At 44.7% G+C, this 20651-nt stretch overlaps 1 protein-coding gene across 1 annotated transcript in view; it reads left to right on the top strand.

Annotated features, from left to right (window-relative positions):
• The window catches only part of LOC132897904 (carbohydrate sulfotransferase 3-like), a 166384-nt gene that overhangs the window by 45717 nt on the left and 100016 nt on the right, over positions 1-20651 (top strand). The window lies entirely within an intron of this gene.

The raw sequence follows: 20651 nt of genomic DNA on the forward strand, positions 1-20651 counted from the left end.
TCACTTTCAGTATCATGCATCACTCTTCAGTATGTTTCAGTGATTCAGTACAATTCACAGTACATCACTCTTCAGTGATTCCACAGAAAAAGTCTTGTGTCACATAATAATCAGAAGGTGCAGCTTGTTGTTATTTATGATTTATTTTATTGTGATTATAGAACTTCCCACTGAGGGAAGAACAGTAATGTGTGTTGTAATTGTGAAGAGTGCCTCTACAACGCTAATGATGATCTGTTTAAGTTTCAGGAAGTGCGCTGAGCCTGAGCCATCAGCTCTTCATCAATCTCCCCTTTAATCGTTCTCTTACTCCACCTTTACAGGCCTCCTGCTGGCCAACCTTCACAAAAAATTAGTAGGGTGTTGTTTGGTGGTTGTTGTGGTCTTCCACGACATTGCTAGTGTTTTGCTAGATATTATATAGGTTGATGTTATGGTATAGTAAGTGGTTGCCAGGATGTTGCTAGGTGGTTGCAGAGTATTTACTTGGTATTTCAGGTGGTTGCTTGGTCATTTCTATGGAATCAAAGGTGCCTGCTAGTTTGTTACTTTGGTATTGCAGGTGGTTGCTAGGGCATTGCCAGCTAGTTGCTAAGTCATGTTATTTAATTGTAGGTGGTTGCGAGGCCATTTCTCTGCTATTACAAGTGCATGCTAGTTTGTTACTTTTGGTATTACATGGGGTTGCTAGGGTGTTTCTAGGTCATTGCTGTGGTATCCTGGGGGTTGTTAGGCCATTGCTGGTGGTTGCTAGGGTATCACAAGTGTTTGCTACAATGTTACAATGTGGATATTTAACTTATTTTGTGACAGATCTCTGATTTTGGGAAACAGAGGAACGGGAAGCAGGCTTCAGAACAGGAGAGTTCATTTAATTTTGTACATTTTTCAGTGACTTTTCACCAAATAAACAAACAAACACACACGACGGGGTGTCACAGCTCTCTCTCTCATTCCTGACTGTCTGAAAGATAGACAGACACACATTAATAGACAATCAGTAATTTGACACAGGTTCACCTCATCACATGTTACCTGCTGGTTCAACCTGCCTCCTCACTGTTCACAGCCAACACTCAACCACACCCCCGCTGCCACATACTCCCACCACCCGACTCAGGCCAGGGAGCTGTCTGGCCTGCAGCTGACTCCCACCCCCTGTTGGGAGAGGTAATCTGCCACCACCATCTGTGCCCCCAACCTGTGGACCACCTCGAATTTAAAGGGATGAAAGGCCAGATACCAGCGAGTGATCTACGCATTGGCATCCTTCATACGGTGGAGCCACTGGAGCGGGGCATGTTCGTAACAGAGGGTGAATGGGCATACTAGCAGGTTGTAGCGGAGATTGAGGACTGCTATTTGATGGCCAGACACTCCTTTTCTATGGTGCTGTACTTCGACTCTTGCGTGGAGAGCTTGCGGCTGAGGTACAGCACTGGACGCTCCTCCCCCTCCACCACCTAGGACAAAATGGGCCCTAGCCCTCTGCCTGATGCATCGGTCTGTAGAACAAAAGAGAGAAAAAAATCAGGAGAAGGCAACAGCAGGCCCCTACACAAAACCACCTTTACCTGAGCAAAAGCCCATTCGCACTGCTCTGTTCACTGGACCAGATCTGGTGCCCCCTTTTTAGTGAGGTCAGTCAGCAGGCTGGTGACATCTGAAAAGTTAGGCATGAGCCGCAAATAATAGCCACCCAGCCCCAGGAACTGCCTCACCCCCTTTTTGGTTTTAGGTTGCGGGCAGGCCGCAATCGCTGCAGTCTTATCAATTTGGGGACACACCTGCCCATGACCCAAATGGAAGCCCAGATATTGTACTTCAACCCATCCAATTGCACACTTCATTGGGTTTGCTGTGAGCCCAGAATGCCTCAGCAACCTCAGAACTGACCTCAGATGTTGTAGGTGCCGCTCCCAATCATTACTATGAATGATTATATCATCTAAGTAGGCTGCCACATATGCATTGTGGGGAAGGAGAATTCGGTCCATGAGACGCTGAAACGTTGGTGGAGCCCAAACAACCCGAAAGGAAGGGTGACAAATTGGTGTAAGCCAAATGGAGTGGAAAAGGCCATTTTCTCGCGGGATAATGGAGTCAAGGGGATCTGCCAATATCCCTTTGTCAAATTCAGTGTCCAATAAAAGTGAGCCGCGCCTAACCGATCGAGCAGTCCATCAATGCAGGGCATCAGATATGCGTCACATTTCAACACCATGTTGACTTTTCTATTGCCCACACAGAACCGGATTGACCTGCCAGTCTTGGGAACCAAGACCACTGGGCTGCTCCAGTCACTGTGTGACTCCTCAATTACTCCCACCTTAAGCATAGCCTGGAGTTCGTCCCAAACCACATTTTTCTTGTGTTCGGGGAGCCGATACGGGTGTCTGCGCACAACCACCCCTGGGGGAGTCTCAATGTGGTGTTCTATGAGGTTAGTGTGACCAGGGAGGGGTGAGAACACATCAGAGAATTCCTCCTGAAACCTAATTACCTGTGCTCTCTGGGATGGTAAGAGGTGGTCTCCACAAGGGACCAGGGTGAATTGGGCTGCGCTTTTTGGACTTACCTCCGGTCCCAGCTCTGCCCTCTCCAGAATTACCATCACCAGAGCCACAGGAACCCCCTGTCTCCATGGTTTCAGGAGACTGAGGTGGTAAATTTGAAATGTGTCGCCCCATCTGGCCATTTGACTTCATAGTCAACCTCCCCAATTCACCATATGACCTCAAAGGGCCCTTGCCACTTGGTGAGCAATTTTGAGCTTGAGGTGGGAAGTAAAATAAGAACTTTATCTCCCAGTGCAAATTCCCTTAGCCATACCCCTCTGTTGTACAGGTGAGCTTGACGTTCTTGGACCTCTAGCAAATTCTCCAGGGTTATGTAACTCAGTGCATGGAGTTTTGCTCTCAGGTCAAGAATGTATTGAATTTGATTTTTACTTTTAGAAGGTCCCTCCTCCCAATTTTCTTTAATGATGTCTAAGAAACCACTGGGCTTACACCCATACAGCAATTCAAATGGGGAAAACCCGGTGGAGGCTTGTGGGACCTCACACACTGTAAACAACAGAGGGTCAAGCCACCTGTCCCAATTTTTAGCATCCCCATGAATGAACTTATGAATCATGTTCTTAAGTGTTTGATTAAATTGTTCGACCAGCCCATCCATTTGTGGATGATAAACACAAGTACAAATCAATTGAATCTCCAATAATTTGTATAATTCATGCAGTGTGTGTGACATAAACATAGTGCCTTGATCAGTCAGGATTTCTTTTGGAATCCCGACTTGGGAGATGACATGGAAGAGCACCTCCACAACACTACATGCTGAGATATTGCGGAGAGGCACTGCTTCCGGGTATTGCATTGCATAATCCACAATGGCTAATACAAAGTGATACCCGCATGCAGATCGATCTAATGGTCTGATGGGATCCATGCCAATTCTTTCGAAGGGGCTCTCCATCAGTGGCAATAGGCTCAATGGTGCTTTTGGCATGGCCAGTGGACTTACCAGCTGGCATTCGCGACATACCACACACCACCTGCAGACATCGGTGCAAATCCCTGGCCAATAGAAATGGGCCATGAGATGATTCAGTGCTTTATCCTGCCCTAAATGCCCAGCCTTTTTGGTCAAAGGCATGTCTCAGAGACTCATCACATGCCTGCTCCTATGGGAAATCCCCTAAGGGATTCCCCAGAGAGGGATGAGGGCTCTCCCCACTCTCTGTGTCATCATGCTGTGGGGCTGACACAGGCGAGCCTGAGACCGCCTCCCCAGCCAATATTGCAGTGGGATTCCCCCATGACGTGCTACTGTAGGACTCACCCACTACTATTTGTTTCATTAATGTCTTAAACCCCTGCCAATTGGTCCCCAGGATCAGTGGGTGACTGAGACTCGGACTAACCGCGGTCTCTACGCTATGCTTTTTTCCCTGGAAGTAGGTAGTGATGGACATCAGCGGATATTTGTGTATATCACCATGCACACACTTCACCTTCACCAAACGTGCATTTCCCAGTGCCCTACACTGAGTCAGGCTTTGATGTATGGAGGTTTGATTACAATCTGAATCCACCAAAGCCTGATGTGTACCCCCCTGAACACTTATAGCTATTCTGTACGCTCCCGCTCGATCAGGGGAAGCCTGAGGTGCATTGGGAACATGAATCAGTTGCCCTGCCTCCTTGTGTAAGCACTGATTCTCCTTCCCTCCATGCTTACAGACCTGCCCAGGCTTGCTCATGGTTCTGGTGGGCATGGATGAGTTCATCTGTGGAGAGAGGGGGTTAATGGCAGCACAGACACAGAAGGAGAGGGGAGAATGGAAACCTGGGGATAGACACAGGTGCAGGGAGTGGGTTTCGGGGGAATTGGCCCCCATTTCCATGGGGCTGGGATAGGGGAAGGGTGAGGAGAGGGGGAAGGAGAAAGTAAAAGTGATTGAGAGAGAGAGTTGTCACAGAGCCTGCTTCTGGATACGCCATCAGATGATCCTCAGCCAGTCAGACCGCCTCCTCCAGCGGCGTCATTCGGTGACACCAGAGTCACGCTGATGTCTTGCTCGCCAGCTGAACAATTAACTGCTCCAGAGCCACTTGCTCGATGATGGCTTCGATGTCACTGGCCAGAAGCCACTGTCAGCAGGCATCCCGGAGCTGTTGGGTGAACGCGAACAGCTGGCCCACTTTGCTGTAAGCCAGAGTGTGGAAGCACCATCGCTGCTCTTCTGGGCCGCATCCGACCTGCTGTAAGATGGCTCACTTCAGATGGGGGTTCTCCAGGATGTTGGAGGCCAGGAACTGTCAAGCAGCAAGCTGGGCCTCCCCCAACAGGAGCGGCAGTAGCTGAGTCACCCACTGTGAGGTTGGCCAGGAGCTCATCTCCACGACATGCTCAAACAGCTCAATGAAAGTGTCAGGGATGTCCTGTGGCCCCATCTTCACCAGCTGGATGGGCACGCTGGCCACAGGAATCCTAGCTGGAGCACTCGCAAACTGGACCCAGCTCTGTATTACCTGCCGATCTTCTCCCTGGGCTTTAAGCAGATCCTGGAAGCACCAGTCCAGGTTGATAGAAAGCACAACAAGGGCATACTGCTAGCACTGGAGGTCGTTGGTGAGCATTTGGAGGAGTTCTTGGACTGATTCAGATTCTATGGTGGTGTTTGTTCCTCAGATTCGGGTTTCGGCACCAGTGTGACAGATCTCTGATTTTGGGAAACAGAGGAACGGGAAGCAGGTTTCAGAACAGGTGAGTTCTTTTATTTTTTCACACTTTTCAGTGACTTTCCACTGAACAAACAAACCAACAAACAAACATGATGTGAAAACCTTTTTTTAAATTATTATTGAGCCTCGAGAACTGTTTATAAAGTACTTTAATATGAAAATTGATTTTTTGCAATATCTTCATTCATAGTGTGAATGGTTGTCTGTGTCTATGTGTCAGCCCTGTGATGACCTGGCGACTTGTCCAGGGTGTACCCCGCCTTTCGCCTGTAGTCAGCTGGGATAGGCTCCAGCTTGCCTGCGACCCTGTAGAACAGGATAAAGTGGCTAGAGATAATGAGATGAGATCTTCCTTCATATTCATCATAAGTGCTACCAGGTGAGGTTTGTTTTGCCTGGCAAAACTTGTTACTGATAGATATGAGATGTTCCAGATACACACAAAATGGCAAAAGGAATCACACACACACCCAAACACACACACACACACACAGAAACAGCTCTAATTTTATTCTCTGAGTCATCATGCCAGGAAAAATTTTAAAAGTAGGTCATATTCTGCACATCGACGACAGCTTTCTTTTTCTTGTTGCAAAACTCTTTAGTTCCTCAGAAAGTGGCAAAAGTCAAAATGACCCTCAGTATACAGCAAGAAAGAGAAATTATTACTCTAAATTTTCAGGGTGCGCACAAACACACACAAAAACCTTGCAAACTTTACAAAAGTATCTCAGGGAATAATGTAAAATAATGAAAAGTGTATGGTATGTCCTCTTTTAAACAATCCTTTCAGAAATCCTGTCAAGTTCACTAGTGTTCACTGACTGATGAGCATTAGCAGTAAAGATTATGAACATTTGTTGCTCTATTAGTTAGCTGATGTGTATAACGTCCACCTTGGTCTTGTCAGTCCAAAGGAGATTGTTCTAGAACTTTTGTGGTTTGTTCAAATGCAATTTTCCAAACCTAAGTTGTGCTTCTGTATTCTTTTTGAAGAGAATGAAAGCTGTACTTTTTTGGTGTTATTCTGATTGTGTTGTCATGAATATAAACATTTTATGTGCTTACTGTAGGTCAGTGTTTCTCAACTGCTGGGCTGAGGCCCATTAATGTGCTGTGAAGTGCCATCTAGTGGGCTGCAAATTTTTTCAAATTGAAGCTAATTTAGCCGGGTAAAATTGCTGGGCTGCATCTGACGTCACATCCACCTCATTAGATATGCAAGACATGAAGTGGTGGTCAGCTGAGCTCACTGTTCACAAAGCATTACTATCACTGGGGCACCTTGCTAGTCATTAAAATGCTCTACACTTGCTATGTTTTAGGCTGTTTGAATCAAACAAACCATGAAACTGATAAAAGTTTCTTCTGGATTCCCCATGGAGTGATAAAAAAGGGTGAAATAGCAAAGGATTTTCCCAAAAGATGATGAGAAAGGTAGCTCTTGAACCTTTCGCTGCAATGAAAGGGAGCCGAGTTGAAGAAGACTCAAATTTGCAGTGATCACTTCGGGAAAGGTTTGTAAATTCCTCTGATTTATTTTGTTTGGATTCACAAATCAGTTTTCTCACCATTTTCCATTATTTCATGGTGTTTTAAAGTTCAGGAGACTTTTCAGTCCTCAGATGTGTTTTTGTTTACTGTTTGAACATGCTCACCATATTGTAGACCAACACGTATTTAATATGTGTAATCCCCAGGACTTTAAATGGGTTACTGTGGATCTTTGTGAATGATTTAGCTGGAAGAGAAGAGCAGGGAGGATTGGGAATTGAGCAGCGGTAGTTTGTTTATACCCAAGACTAAAACTTGTAGCATCCTAGCAACCATCACAAAGACACGCACAAAAAACCCAAAAATGCCTACTTACCCGGGCAAAAACAATACAGGATTTATCTTGTAGTGTCCTGATCCCCAGATCTTTAACCCAGCCACATATAAAAAGTTGTATTCCTCCATGCTCTTCCAGGTTTTCATCTGTGTGTCCGTGTAGAACGATGTCTGCAGCACCAGGTAGTTTGAGATGTCTGGGAACTCAACGGATGGATAATTCTCCAACACGTAGGAAAAATCCTCTTTTTTTAGTGTGTAAGGATCCGATCCCATTGAGTGGTTTCTATAGCCACTTCTTTTGAGAGTAATTCTTGGTTTTAATAACGTGCTTGTTTGCTGAACACAAGCATGGCAATAAGCTCTGGTGTTAATGGATCAGACTCTACTTTTGGATCATGTTACATCCCTTTAATACACTTTACAATAGATTATTAGATTCTAATAAAATAGATGAGCCAAAATAATTGGAGATCTTTTTTTTAGTGGGCCTTGACTCATTACAAGTCTGAATAGGTGGGCCTCAAAGTAGAAAAACTTGAGAACCCCTGCTGTAGGTGACACGATGTACAACTCCAGTTCCAAAAAAGTTGGGACACTCATCTCATCATCTCTAGCCGCTTTATCCTGTTCTACAGGGTCGCAGGCAAGCTGGAGCCTATCCCAGCTGACTACGGGCAAAAGGCGGGGTACACCCTGGACAAGTCGCCAGGTCATCACAGGGGTGACACATAGACACAGACAACCATTCACACTCACAGTCAATTTAGAGTCACCAGTTAACCTAACCTGCATGTCTTTGGGGGAAACCGGAGCACCCGGAGGAAACCCATGCGGACACAGGGAGAACATACAAACTCCACACAGAAAGGCCCTCGCCGGCCCCAGGGCTCGAACCCAGGACCTTCTTGCTGTGAGGCGACAGCGCTAACCACTACACCACCGTGCCGCCAGTTGGGCCACTGTATAATGAATAATAATTTTTTCTCTCACGGTTGGCTATGTACCCAAATCCTTTAAACTAGCAGTTATCAAACCCCTGATTAAAAAACCTGACCTTGATCCCTGTCAGCTGTCCAATTATAGGCCAATATCAAACCTCCCCTTTATCTCCAAGATCCTTGAAAAAGCTGTGGCACAGCAGTTATGCTCATATTTACAGAAGAATAACATCCATGAAATGTATCAGTCAGGATTTAGACCTCATCATAGCACAGAGACAGCTCTGGTTAAAGTAGTAAATGACCTACTGTTGGCGTCTGATCAGGGCTGTGTCTCACTACTTGTGTTGCTTGACCTTAGTGCAGCATTTGATACCATTGATCATTCCATTCTTCTGGATAGACTAGAAAATGTTGTGGGAGTTAAGGGAACGGCCCTCTCCTGGCTCAGCTCTTATTTAACTGATCGCTATCAGTATGTTGATATAAATGGTGATATTTCTAGACATACTGAGGTAAAGTTTGGTGTTCCACAAGGTTCTATCTTGGGTCCACTGCTTTTTTCTTTATATATGTTACCTCTGGGTGATATTATTCGTAAACATTGTATTAGTTTCCACTGTTATGCTGATGACACACAGTTGTATGTTTCTGCAAAACCTGATGAGAGACACCAGCTTAATAGGATGGCCCCATGAGGACAGTTGAAAGTCACACCTGGAGGATGCTCTGGACTCTTACAGTAATGCTTTTATGGCTGAGGACTACAGTTGACTTGCTAACTTTAGGACTGCAGTTGTCATGAACAGTTTTGCACTCAAGTTTCCATTAATGAAGAGTTTATAACATCAACAAACTGACTTCTTGTTAAAACTGTTAATGTTATAGGCTTGCTCATTGGGGATAGATTAGGGATAAAACTAGCTCGTGTTTTAAGTCATTCAATTTCTGTAAAGCTGCTTTGCGACAATGCTTGAAAGTTTGTGAACCCTTTAGAATTTTCGATATTTCTGCATAAATATGACCTAAAACATCATCAGATTTTCACACAAGTCCTAAAAGTAGATAAAGAGAACCCAGTTAAACAAATGAGACAAAAATATTATACTTGGTCATTTATTTATTGAGGAAAATGATCCAATATTACATATCTGTGAGTGGCAAAAGTATGTGAACCTCTAGGATTAGCAGTTAATTTGAAGGTGAAATTAGAGTCAGGTGTTTTCAATCAATGGGATGACAATCAGGTGTGAGTGGGCACCCTGTTTTATTTAAGGAACAGGGATCTATCAAAGTCTGAGCTTCACAACACATGTTTGTGGAAGTGTAACCTGGCATGAACAAAGGAGATTTCTGAGGACCTCAGAAAAAGCGTTGTCAATGCTCATCAGGCTGGAAAAGGTTACAAAACCATCTCTAAAGAGTTTGGACGCCACCAATCCACAGTCAGACAGATTGTATACAAATGGAATAAATTCAAGACCATTGTTGCCCTCCCCAGGAGTGGTAATAGGGGAACATCAGCAGATGCTAGCCAACCTCAACACAAGGATGGCCCAACTAGCAACTGTGATGTTGCAGGCCCTCCTAATGTGCTCCGAGCCATCTCCAAGCCCAGCGCTGCAACTTCCTGCTCTGGAGAAATTCGCCAGAGACCCTCTCACTTGTAAAGGTTTCCTTCTCCAATGTTCCATGTACTTCGCTGCTATGCCTAGCATGTCTGATGAGCACAAAATTGCTAAAATTCCTTTCCTTTCTTACAGGTAAAGCCATTCGATGGGCCAGTGCCATTTGGAACAAGGGTGGTGAGCCGACAAAGTTCATGAGCAGTTTCTCACTCAGTTCAAAATGTTTTTTGACCACGGACCTGAGGGAATCGAAGTAGGTGAAAGCTTACTCGCCATATCACAGGGCTCCCGAAGCATGGCAGAAAATGCCCTGGAATTCAGAACACTAGCATGTCATGCTCCGCCCTGGACATCCACTCTGGAGATTACGGCTCTCTCACGCCAGCGCCGATCCGGATCCGGGACAGGAATTCCTTCTCCCCTGAACTTACTTCCTGGTTTTCACTGCTGCTTATTTAAAGGCCATTCTCAGACTCTGTTTTTGCCAGAACGTTTCGTTTGCTACTCTAGCCGGTTCTGTGCTGCTCTTGCATCTCATGGTTTTTTTTCTCTAGTTACTTATCTTGTTCATGGTTTTTGCACTAGCGGTTTTTCTGGTTCATGGTTTTTGTACTAAGGGATTTTCTGGTTCATGTTTTTTTACACTAGCATTTTTGTCTTTGCCTGTCTCATGTTTTTGTCAAGTTGTTTGTCTCTTTTTGCCCTGACTATTTTTGCCATTTGTTTATTGTCCTGTTTGTTTACCTTTTTGCCACACCCTTTCTTCTCTGGATTAAATCATCTCACTTATTGGATTACTGTCTGTGTTCTGCTTTTGGATCCTAATTCCACCACACCTCCACCAATCCTAACGTAGCAGCTGCTGGTGGATGGAATGATCCTGCTCTGAAGGCTGTATTTCACCAAGGGCTGCACCCTGAGATATTGCGTGAACTCGCCTGCCTAGATGAACAACTAATGCTGGATTCTCTCATTGACCTTGCAATTTGTCTTGGCAATCTCTTGGCTCATCAACCCTCCATGCAGGAGAGTGGAAAGCCAGCTCCAACCTCTGAAGACAGTTCTGCCATGGACGTCTCACGGACCCAGTTAACTCGCTCCAAACATGCTAGGAAGATAAGGGAGGGGCTTTGCTTCTACTGCAGGATCTCTGAACATCAGCTCAATCACTGCCAAATCCCTCCTTCCTGTTCGTCTTCTACAGAGGGTCCTCCATACAATGTAAGTCCCATAAGAAGGTTCAATTCCAAGTCGTTCAAGGTTCCAGGATTGTTAAAGCTGACTTCTTCTACCCCCATCCTCTCTGCTTTCATTGACTCAGGGTCAGAGGGAAACTTTGTCAGCAGCGCAGTCGCTCAGAAGTTCAACTTGCCAACAACCCCTCTTCAAAGTGCACTCACAGGGGCTTCAAAGTTTGGGAGAATAGCAGGGTACAAATAATTTACAGCAGGGTGCAAATATATATATATATATATATATATATATATATATATATATATATATATAAGAGAGAGAGATGCAAGTACGAATTTTTCATGGGGCGGGATGGTTTGGAACAGGTCATCTAAAATTGGGATAACATTTACCCGGGACGGGTATTTGAGGCGGGTCATCTAGTTTAAGCTTGATTAGCATTGTTACGCACGCAGTTTGTTTATTCGAGAAGCTGTCAAATGCAGAGCCAACTTTACGATCTGCGATTATAATGTCTTAAGCAAGGCTGAGAAACGGTGGACTAAGATGTATTTATTTTTCTATATCAACACAATGACAGAATAAATTTGCGTTCAAAACGTACTTACCTTTCCCTCTAGACCTTTTTAGCCACGCATCCAGCATGGAGCCGCTTGCAACTCTCTTTGTCACCATTTGTGAGTCACATGATGGTATGAACCATTCACAGTCCATGGAACACGCCAATCAGAGTACAGCTTACATATGACACAAGGGGCAGTAATGGCTGCACTCATGTTGAGGATGTAAACAAAGTTGACGTGGTAACGGACATACATGACATAGTGGATGTAATTTACGTTCACAACTTTTTTTGCTGTCAGAAATATTTAATATTAAATTTTGTGACTCGACTGACAATAGCCGGCGGCATAACAAGCCACAGACGGCGATTTGCCGCCGGTGACTGGCTACTTTTGAGACCGCTGCACTCAGCATTCAGACAATTGATAGAGGACCAATAGGAAATGGTTTAGTCACCTTGCATACAGCTCCTATTCGCATCCAAGTGGGTGCCCTCCATTCTGAGCTCATCTCACTCTATATAACTACCACAGAATATCATGATATTATCCTTGGCTCCAGCTTCATGAGCCCTTGATCTCTTGGCAGAATAAGGAGATTCTACAATGGTCACCCACATGTTTCAAGGCTACAGCTCTCATCCTAAAATCGCTCTCTCCTCTGCCTCGGTGGGCAGCCCTCAGCCTGACTTGATGGACAACATTCCCAAATGTTATCTGGACCTCAAGAAGGTTTTTAGTAAGGGGAAGGCCTGTGGGTTGCCACCTCACAGACCATACGACTGTGCGTTTGACCTATGGTACCTGATTCAATCCCCTGTAGTCAAAGCATGGGTGAAGACCACCACCTCGTTTATCCACAAAGAAGAAGCCCACTGAAGCTGGGGATTTAGAAGGATGAATGTAGCCCTGCTTGAGGGATTCCTGAATGTACTCCTCCATAGCTGCTTGCTCCTTCTGAGAAAGAGGGTAAATACGCCCGTGTGGTGGTGACATGCCCGGCAGTACCGTATCAGTTAAATACCGTTATCCACTTCCTCTTGTTCTCGTGGCCTTGGAACAACTCAGATCAACTACAATCTTTTTAAAGCTTAACTTATGCAGTGCATACAATCTTATCAGGATTAAAAGGGGCGATGAGTGGAAGACTGCATTCAGCACTACCGCCGGCCATTTTGAGTACCGGGTGATGCCGTATGGCCTTTCTTCGGTGCCTAACATGTTCCAATGTCTCATCAATGATGTGTTATGGGACATGCTAGGCAGATATGTCATTGCATATTTCGATGACATCCTGATATACTCTCCTGATGCAGAAAGTCACCAAAAGCATGTAAGAATGGTCCTCAAATGCCTGCTTCAGAATCATCTCTGTCAAAGCAGAGAAATGTGAGTTTCATCAGAATCGTATCTCCTTTCTAGGATACATCAGTGCTGAGGGAGTTAGTATGGACTCATCCAAGGTCTCTGCGGTCACATCTTGGCCCATGTCCATTAAGGACCTTCAATGGTTCCTAGGTTTTGCAAACTGCTACCACCATTTTATTTGAGGGTTCAGCTTGATTGCCACTCCTTTGACAGCACTACTCTAGAAGGGACCAAAGTGCCTTCAGTGGAACCCCATGGCAGAAGAAGCATTTTGTCATCTCAAACAAGCCTTCACCTCTGCTCCCATCTTACAGCATCTGGATCCTTCCAAGCCTTTCACTCTGGAGGTCGCTGCATCTGACATGGGAGTAGGGGCAGTTCCATCACATTTCAGGGAGAAATAGAAACTCCATCCAGTAGCCTTCTTTTCTAAAATACTCTCATCCATTGAAAGAAATTATGACGTGGGAAACCAGGAGCTACTCGCCATAATTCTGGCCCTTGAAGAATGGCGACAGTGGCTTGAAGGAGCCATTCACCCATTTGTCATCTTCACAGACCACAAAAACCTCGAATATCTCAGGAACACCAAGCAGTTAAACCCTCACCAGGCCAGATGAGATTTTCTTTACACGGTTTAATTTCACCATTTCATTCCACCCTGGCTCCAAGAATACTAAGGCTGAGGCCCTATCGCGAATCTTTGCCCCTACTCACCCAGATTCCATTACTCATCCCATCCTCCCATCTCAGTGCTTTCTACAGTCCATCACTTGGGACCTGGATAAAGAAATCAGGAACTCTCAACCTCAACTTCCTGACAATCTCCCATCTGGTCTACTATACGGTATGTGCCTAAGCATCTTGACTTGAGGTTGACTCATCACGTGGGCTTATGTATCGCCCGCCACGGGACACCCGGGCAGCTAACGCATTTATCAGATGATTAGGAACAAATAATGGTGGGAGAACATGCACATTTTGGCTCTGACACTGTTTGCTCCTCATTCCTCTTCTGCACATACATCCGTAAGTGCCTGCACCATGACAATGCGTCTAATGTTCTCAGGTAAAATGAATAAATAAGTAAAATTAGATATGGATAGGTGAAATATGGGCCGTTTCCATTTTAATTTTTAGGTGATATGAACCAAATACAATAATAATTGAGCTAATGGTTGTAAAAGTAGCTTCCTCTGAGCTGAGGTTATTTCTTTTCTTTAGGATTGTGTGAAGAATATATTCTTGTAATGAGCACATGAAATATTCATCACTGAAAATGGCACTTTGTCCAGTGTTTCTTTGAATTAGAATTATTAAAGTTTATAGACCGGTGGCTCTGATTCATGGTCCCTGTTTTGAGAACCGAGTGAGGAATAATCAGCCCGAGAACCAGACTAACAGACTGTAGCATGTTTGCTGCATTAAGCACACAACAGTAATTTCATTCCAGCTGTGTGATGTTCATAACGTTGGTGATGAGTTGTTGAGTCAGTCCACAAAATACCTCACCGAGATATTTATCTGTGGGCAAAGTGTACCTTATAATCTCAGCAACTCCTCTGCTGCGTGGACTGTACTGAAAAGGAAGTCTATCTGAATCTCTCTTGAATAAAATATTAACAGCGAGAGGACTTTGTTTATTAATGAAAATTTAAACCGTCTCATACATACCTACATTTTATATACACACACTCTTCCCAGAAGGTGTGTATGTTGTATTTTTGTCTGAGCCTCACATTTATCACATATTTACTACATTGAGAAAATTGGAACCCTTATGATAAAGTCTGTTCCACACTTCTACAGCAGATGGAGAGTGTTTAGTAAATTTGATTAATATCACAAGAAATGGTGTAAAGCTCCAGCGCCGTTTATGGACTGAGATGTGTTCAGTGCACTGTGTGTTTCCAGGGGTGAGGATGTGAAAATGCTTCCCAGTTTCCCTGAAATCATGTGGATAGCATGAAGTGAAAGTAAAAGTTTAGTCGATATTAAAAAAACAAAAAAACAAAGCACAACAAAAACCGGAGGCCCCTCCTCATGACCCTCAGCCACACTAACAATGAGTTGAAGCAGCCACAGGAAAGAAAACAGCTGAGGATTGACACATTTCGACTTTTATGTCGCACTAAAAATCAGAATAAAATAGATGTGAAATGATCAGATATTTAAATATCTTTGTAACAGATCCCTGACTCGGGTGGACGCTGAACGGGCAGGCAGGCGGGTTCAGATTCTCCTTCAGGGCTCATTTACAACAAGAAACAAAACAAAAACATGCTTTCCAGCTGACTATGACACACACATGCACAAACAACACGCCATAAATGGGCACAACTCCGCCCATAAGCAGCTCTCTCTGCCCCGCCCCCTTTTAGCTGCTATGATTATGGGGTTTAATTTTTAATCTTTATATTTATAAGTTAGAAAGCTCTGCCAAAAAACAGAGAATCAGTGTGAAACTGAAAATAATGCAGCTATAAAGAAGATATAAATTGAAGCCATGTACGAGACGGTGCATTTGAACTTAAACAGGTAAATGCACAGGTCAGGAAAAAAGTGGTAAGGAAGGAATACCCATAAGGAATACCCAGACAGATAAGGAAAAAACAACAAACAAACAAACAAACAAACAACAAAATTTTTTAAATGTCATTAGGTTTTCAGACAGAATTCTTTATTCATCAACTGCAATTTGCAATTTCACCCATTGTGCTTTTAGTAACTCTCTCTCTCTCTCTCTCTCTCTCTCTGTTATTCAGTTTGAAAAATACTCTTATCATGGTGTTTTAATGTTTATCAACAATACAAACAAAAGAAAAAAATCCTAAATAAAAAAAAAAAAGATTGAAATTTTTCAGGTTATTGATAAAAATGACAACACTGTAAGTATGTCATGAAACAACATGCAAATGTAATTATCGTGTAATCATTATACTTTAAAAAAATCATATTCACATTCCTTATATTTAGCATGAACTCATTCTGCCTTTCTTTTTCTTTCTGTATTTTTCCAGTCACTGTTTTCACTCCGTCTCTGAAGATGGCATCTTTCCAAAGTAAGCTCATAATAATAATAATAATAATAATATAAAGAAAGAAAGAAAGAAAGAAAGAACAACTTTATTCATCACACACTTGTGAAATTTCCTCTCTGCATTTAACCCATCTGAAGCAGTGAACACACACACACACACACACACGTGAGCAATGAGCACACACACACCCAGAGCAGTGGGCAGCCACGCTAACAGTGCCCGGGGAGAAGTTGGGAGTTCGGTGCCTCACTCAAGGGCATCTCAGCCCAAGGCCGTCCCATATTAATCCAACCGCATGTCTTTGGGGGAAACTGGAGCAGCCGGAGGAAACCCACGCAGACACGGGGAGAACATGCAAACTCCACACAGAAAGGCCCTCACCGGCTGCTGGGTTCGAACCCAGAACCTTCTTGCTGTGAGGCGACAGTGCTAACCACTTACATCCTCCTGTGGAGGACGGACCCATATGGACAGCTGAAAGTCACACCTGGAGGACGCTCTGGACACTTACAGTGATGCTTTTGAGGACTACAGTTGACTTGCTAACTTTAGGACTGCAGTTATCATGAACAGTTTTGCACTCAAGTTTCCATTAATGAAGAGTTTATAACATCAACGAAACTGACTTCTTGTTAAAACTGTTAATGTTACAGGCTTGCTCATTGGGGATAGATTAGGGATAAAACTAGCTCATGTTTTAAGTCATTCAATTTCTGTAAAGCTGCTTTGCGACAATGCTTATTGTTAAAAGCGCTATACAAACAAACGACTTGACTTGACTTACATCACCATGCCACCTGTATAATAATAATAATAATAATAATAATAATGTCTTAAATTTAAGGTCACTTTCTAAAGTATATCAGGAAACGACAAAGAAGAAACAAAGTTTTCTTACAGCTTAAATACAACAAAAGAAAAATTTAACTTTCAAGTAAAAATTGCACTCAATAATTTTGGTTAACATTCTGAAATATTGTAGTTTTTCCAGAATAATCTTAATTTAGTGATATTACATATAGAATTATGAACACTCTGGTTATGAACTATGATGTTATTTCAAACATTTCCATTAAATTCATCATTCTCATCAAAGGAAAGAGCCATAGTCCTGAACAGACGCTCTTTAATTAGAAAATCACTAGTTAGTGAAGTAAAAAAGCTTCTAATTACATGAGGTAGAATTAAACACTGTGTGTGTGTGTGTGTGTGTGTGTGTGTGTGTGTGTGTGTGCTACAGTCAAACACTGAGTGATGTTGTGTGAAAAGATAACGCATTAGATGAGTGCATTAATATAAACCTGTGATCAGAGCTGTTATAGAAAATTTAATAAATAACTTCTGACCAATCACAATCCAGAATAGAGATAAGGGTCTGTCTCAGAAACTGGGTACTGTGGGGGTCCCCACTAAATATACTCCCAGTCAATAAACTATACGGTTTTGAATGGTGATTGCGGCAGCAGGGGCGTGGTCAAGCGCCGGTCTGTGACCGGAGGGCGGAGTCACTACACCTGAGGTCAATTAACCTGTGTTTGTGTGTCTTCCCAGTGACCGCGCCCTATATAAGGAGAGAGAGAGAGCAGAGGAAGAGATCTCTCTCCTGAACCAGACGACTTGTGTGTGTGTGTGTGTGTGTGTGTGTGCGCGCGTGCATGGAAGAGAGTAATTTTGCATCTGAAAAGAGCAAAATAAAACAGTTATTGAACTTTATTCTGGCCTGCCATCTTTCTGTGCTCCTCCCCCTCCTACGAACTGCTACAGTGGTGCTGAAACCCGGGAACCAAGCACAGGAAAAGAACAGACCCATGGAGTGCTCCCCCTTCGCAGACCTGGTCCACGCCCTCGCCACGGCCTGCTGCGCCAGCACCAGGGCCTCGAACCGGTGCTCTTGCTCCTTCCGGAGGGTGACTAGTGCCTGGTGCTGGCTCTGCTGGGCCGTCCTTAGGTCGCTGAGGCGAGCAGGTCTCACGGCCAACCCAAAGAAGTGTGCGATTGGGCGGGTGGAAGTACGGTATCTGGGCTTCCACTTGGGCAACGGGCAAGTGCGTCCCCAAATTAACAAGACTGCAGCGATTGCGGCCTGGTGAGGACCAAGACCAAAAAAGGGGTGAGACAGTTCCTGGGGCTGGCTGGCTACTATCGTAGGTTTATCTCATCTCATCTCATTATCTCTAGCCGCTTTATCCTTCTACAGGGTCGCAGGCAAGCTGGAGCCTATCCCAGCTGACTATGGGCGAAAGGCGGGGTACACCCTGGACAAGTCGCCAGGTCATCACAGGGCTGACACATAGACACAGACAACCATTCACACTCACATTCACACCTACGGTCAATTTAGAGTCACCAGTTAACCTAACCTGCATGTCTTTGGACTGTGGGGGAAACCGGAGCACCCGGAGGAAACCCACGCGGACACGGGGAGAACATGCAAACTCCACACAGAAAGGCCCTCGCCGGCCCCGGGGCTCGAACCCAGGACCTTCTTGCTGTGAGGCGACAGCGCTAACCACTACACCACCGTGCCGCCATCGTAGGTTTATACCTAATTATTCAGACGTTACCAGCCCGCTGACTGATCTCACTAAAAAGGGGGCACCAGATCCGGTCCAGTGGACGGAGCAATGCCAGCGGGCTTTCTCGGAGGTGAAGGCTGCACTGTGCGGGGGGCCACTGTTACACTCCCCTGACTTTTCTCTCCCTTTTATGTTACAGACAGATGCGTCGGACAGGGGGCTGGGGGCTGTTTTGTCTCAGGAGGTGGAGGGGAGGACCGTCCAGTGCTGTACATCAGCAGAAAGCTGTTGGTACGTGAGGGGCGCTACAGCACCATCGAAAAAGAGTGCCTCGCGATCAAGTGGGCGGTCCTCGCCCTCCGCTACTACCTGCTGGGACGCCCTTTCACCCTCTGTTTGGACCATGCGCCCCTCCAGTGGCTCCACCGCATGAAGGATGCCAGCACGCGGCTCACCCGTTGGTATCTGGCACTCCAAGCATTTAACTTCAAGGTGATCCACAGGCTGGGGGTGCAGATGGTTGTGGCGGACTTCCTCTCCCGTCAAGGGGGGGGGGGTCAGCTGCAGGCCGGACAGCTGCCCGGCCTGAGTTGGGCGGCGGGGGTATGTGGCAGCGGGGGCGTGGTCAAGCGCCGGTCTGTGACCGGAGGGCGGAGTCACTACACCTGAGGTCAATTAACCTGTGTTTGTGTGTCTTCCCAGTGACCACGCCCTACATAAGGAGAGAGAGCAGAGGAAGAGATCTCTCTCCTGAACCAGACGACTTGTGTGTGTGTGTGTGTGCGTGCGCGTGCATGGAAGAGAGTAATTTTGCATCTGAAAAGAGCAAAATAAAACAGTTATTGAACTTTATTCTGGCCTGCCGTCTTTCTGTGCTCCTCCCCCTCCTACGAACTGCTACAGTGATGTTGGTTTTAATCACATCACACACACATCACATTATCTCTAGCCGCTTTATCCTGTTCTACAGGGTCGCAGGCAAGCTGGAGCCTATCCCAGCTGACTACGGGCGAAAGGCGGGGTTCACCCTGGACAAGTCGCCAGGTCATCACAGGGCTGACACATAGACACAGACAACCATTCACATTCACACCTACGGTCAATTTAGAGTCACCAGTTAACCTAACCTGCATGTCTTTGGACTGTGGGGGAAACCGGAGCACCCGGAGGAAACCCACGCGGACACGGGGAGAACATGCAAACTCCACACAGAAAGGCCCTCGCCGGCCCCGGGGCTCGAACCCAGGACCTTCTTGCTGTGAGGCGACAGCGCTAACCACTACACCACCGTGCCGCCCTGTTGGTTTTAATTTTAAATAAAATGATGAAAGAAATAATACAGATAAAACTAAATCTTTGATGTGAATACTCTGTTCAGAATTTGGCAAAAATTCTGTAAATTTGTGGAAAAATGGCGGCTTGATCTGGGACATGATAAATGGTGGACTACATCGCATTCCCTTAAAAAGGTTGTAGTCCACTGAAAAGTCTACAGTTATCACTAATTGTATTTTAAGTTGTAACTTTATACACCTAAGGATTGGTGCGCTCACAGAATAATCATAACCATAATAAAACATCATGCAAAATATTTGATCACTGTTGTAACTCCATTTTCCGCAAAACCAATACGATCGTGTGTTTTGATCTAAACGGAAAGCCTCAGGGTCGAGGTCACGACCTCACCAAAAGTAGTAACTTAAAATCACTACGCCGTATAAAAATTTAGTTACAAATCTGCGATTTTGTTTTTTAAAACGAAAGCTGAAAGTTCGGTATAGAATATGTTTCTTACAGAATATGTTACGATGGTAGCTGGTCTTGTATGAATTTCTGAGCTATAAAATGAGTTGTGGTCTATTTTTTACCGTAGCGTGTTATTTGTGTGCGGGGAAGGACACACATTAACAATCTACATATGTAGAATGGAATTTTCCCCTTCAGCAGTTAGAAGTTGATCGTGCTTCCATTTGCGGTCTTTCTGTTACGCGGGTGATCTGTTCGGACGTTATCACTGAAAAGATGAGTTTTGACAGTTTTATTTTGTTTTAGTCTTGCAGTATAAGGCAATAGAATGTTTCTTTGTCATCTTACTTTCATATTTCGTAGTGTTTGCGTATTTTTGGCCAATATTTTGCAACCATGGTCAATTTAGATCGAACTTTTGATAGAATCTACGGCCAGTCATTTTGCCATGATGATGGATTTGAACATTTGTTCATAATGGGTGTAGGTATCATGCCGCCATCTTGTGTCAGAACTACAATTCCCAGGCTACTTCCGTGTGACCTACGTCACGCGTGGGCGGGATCACCTAC

The sequence above is a fragment of the Neoarius graeffei genome, chromosome 14 (genome assembly GCF_027579695.1).
Source record: "Neoarius graeffei isolate fNeoGra1 chromosome 14, fNeoGra1.pri, whole genome shotgun sequence".
NCBI lineage: Eukaryota > Metazoa > Chordata > Actinopteri > Siluriformes > Ariidae > Neoarius > Neoarius graeffei.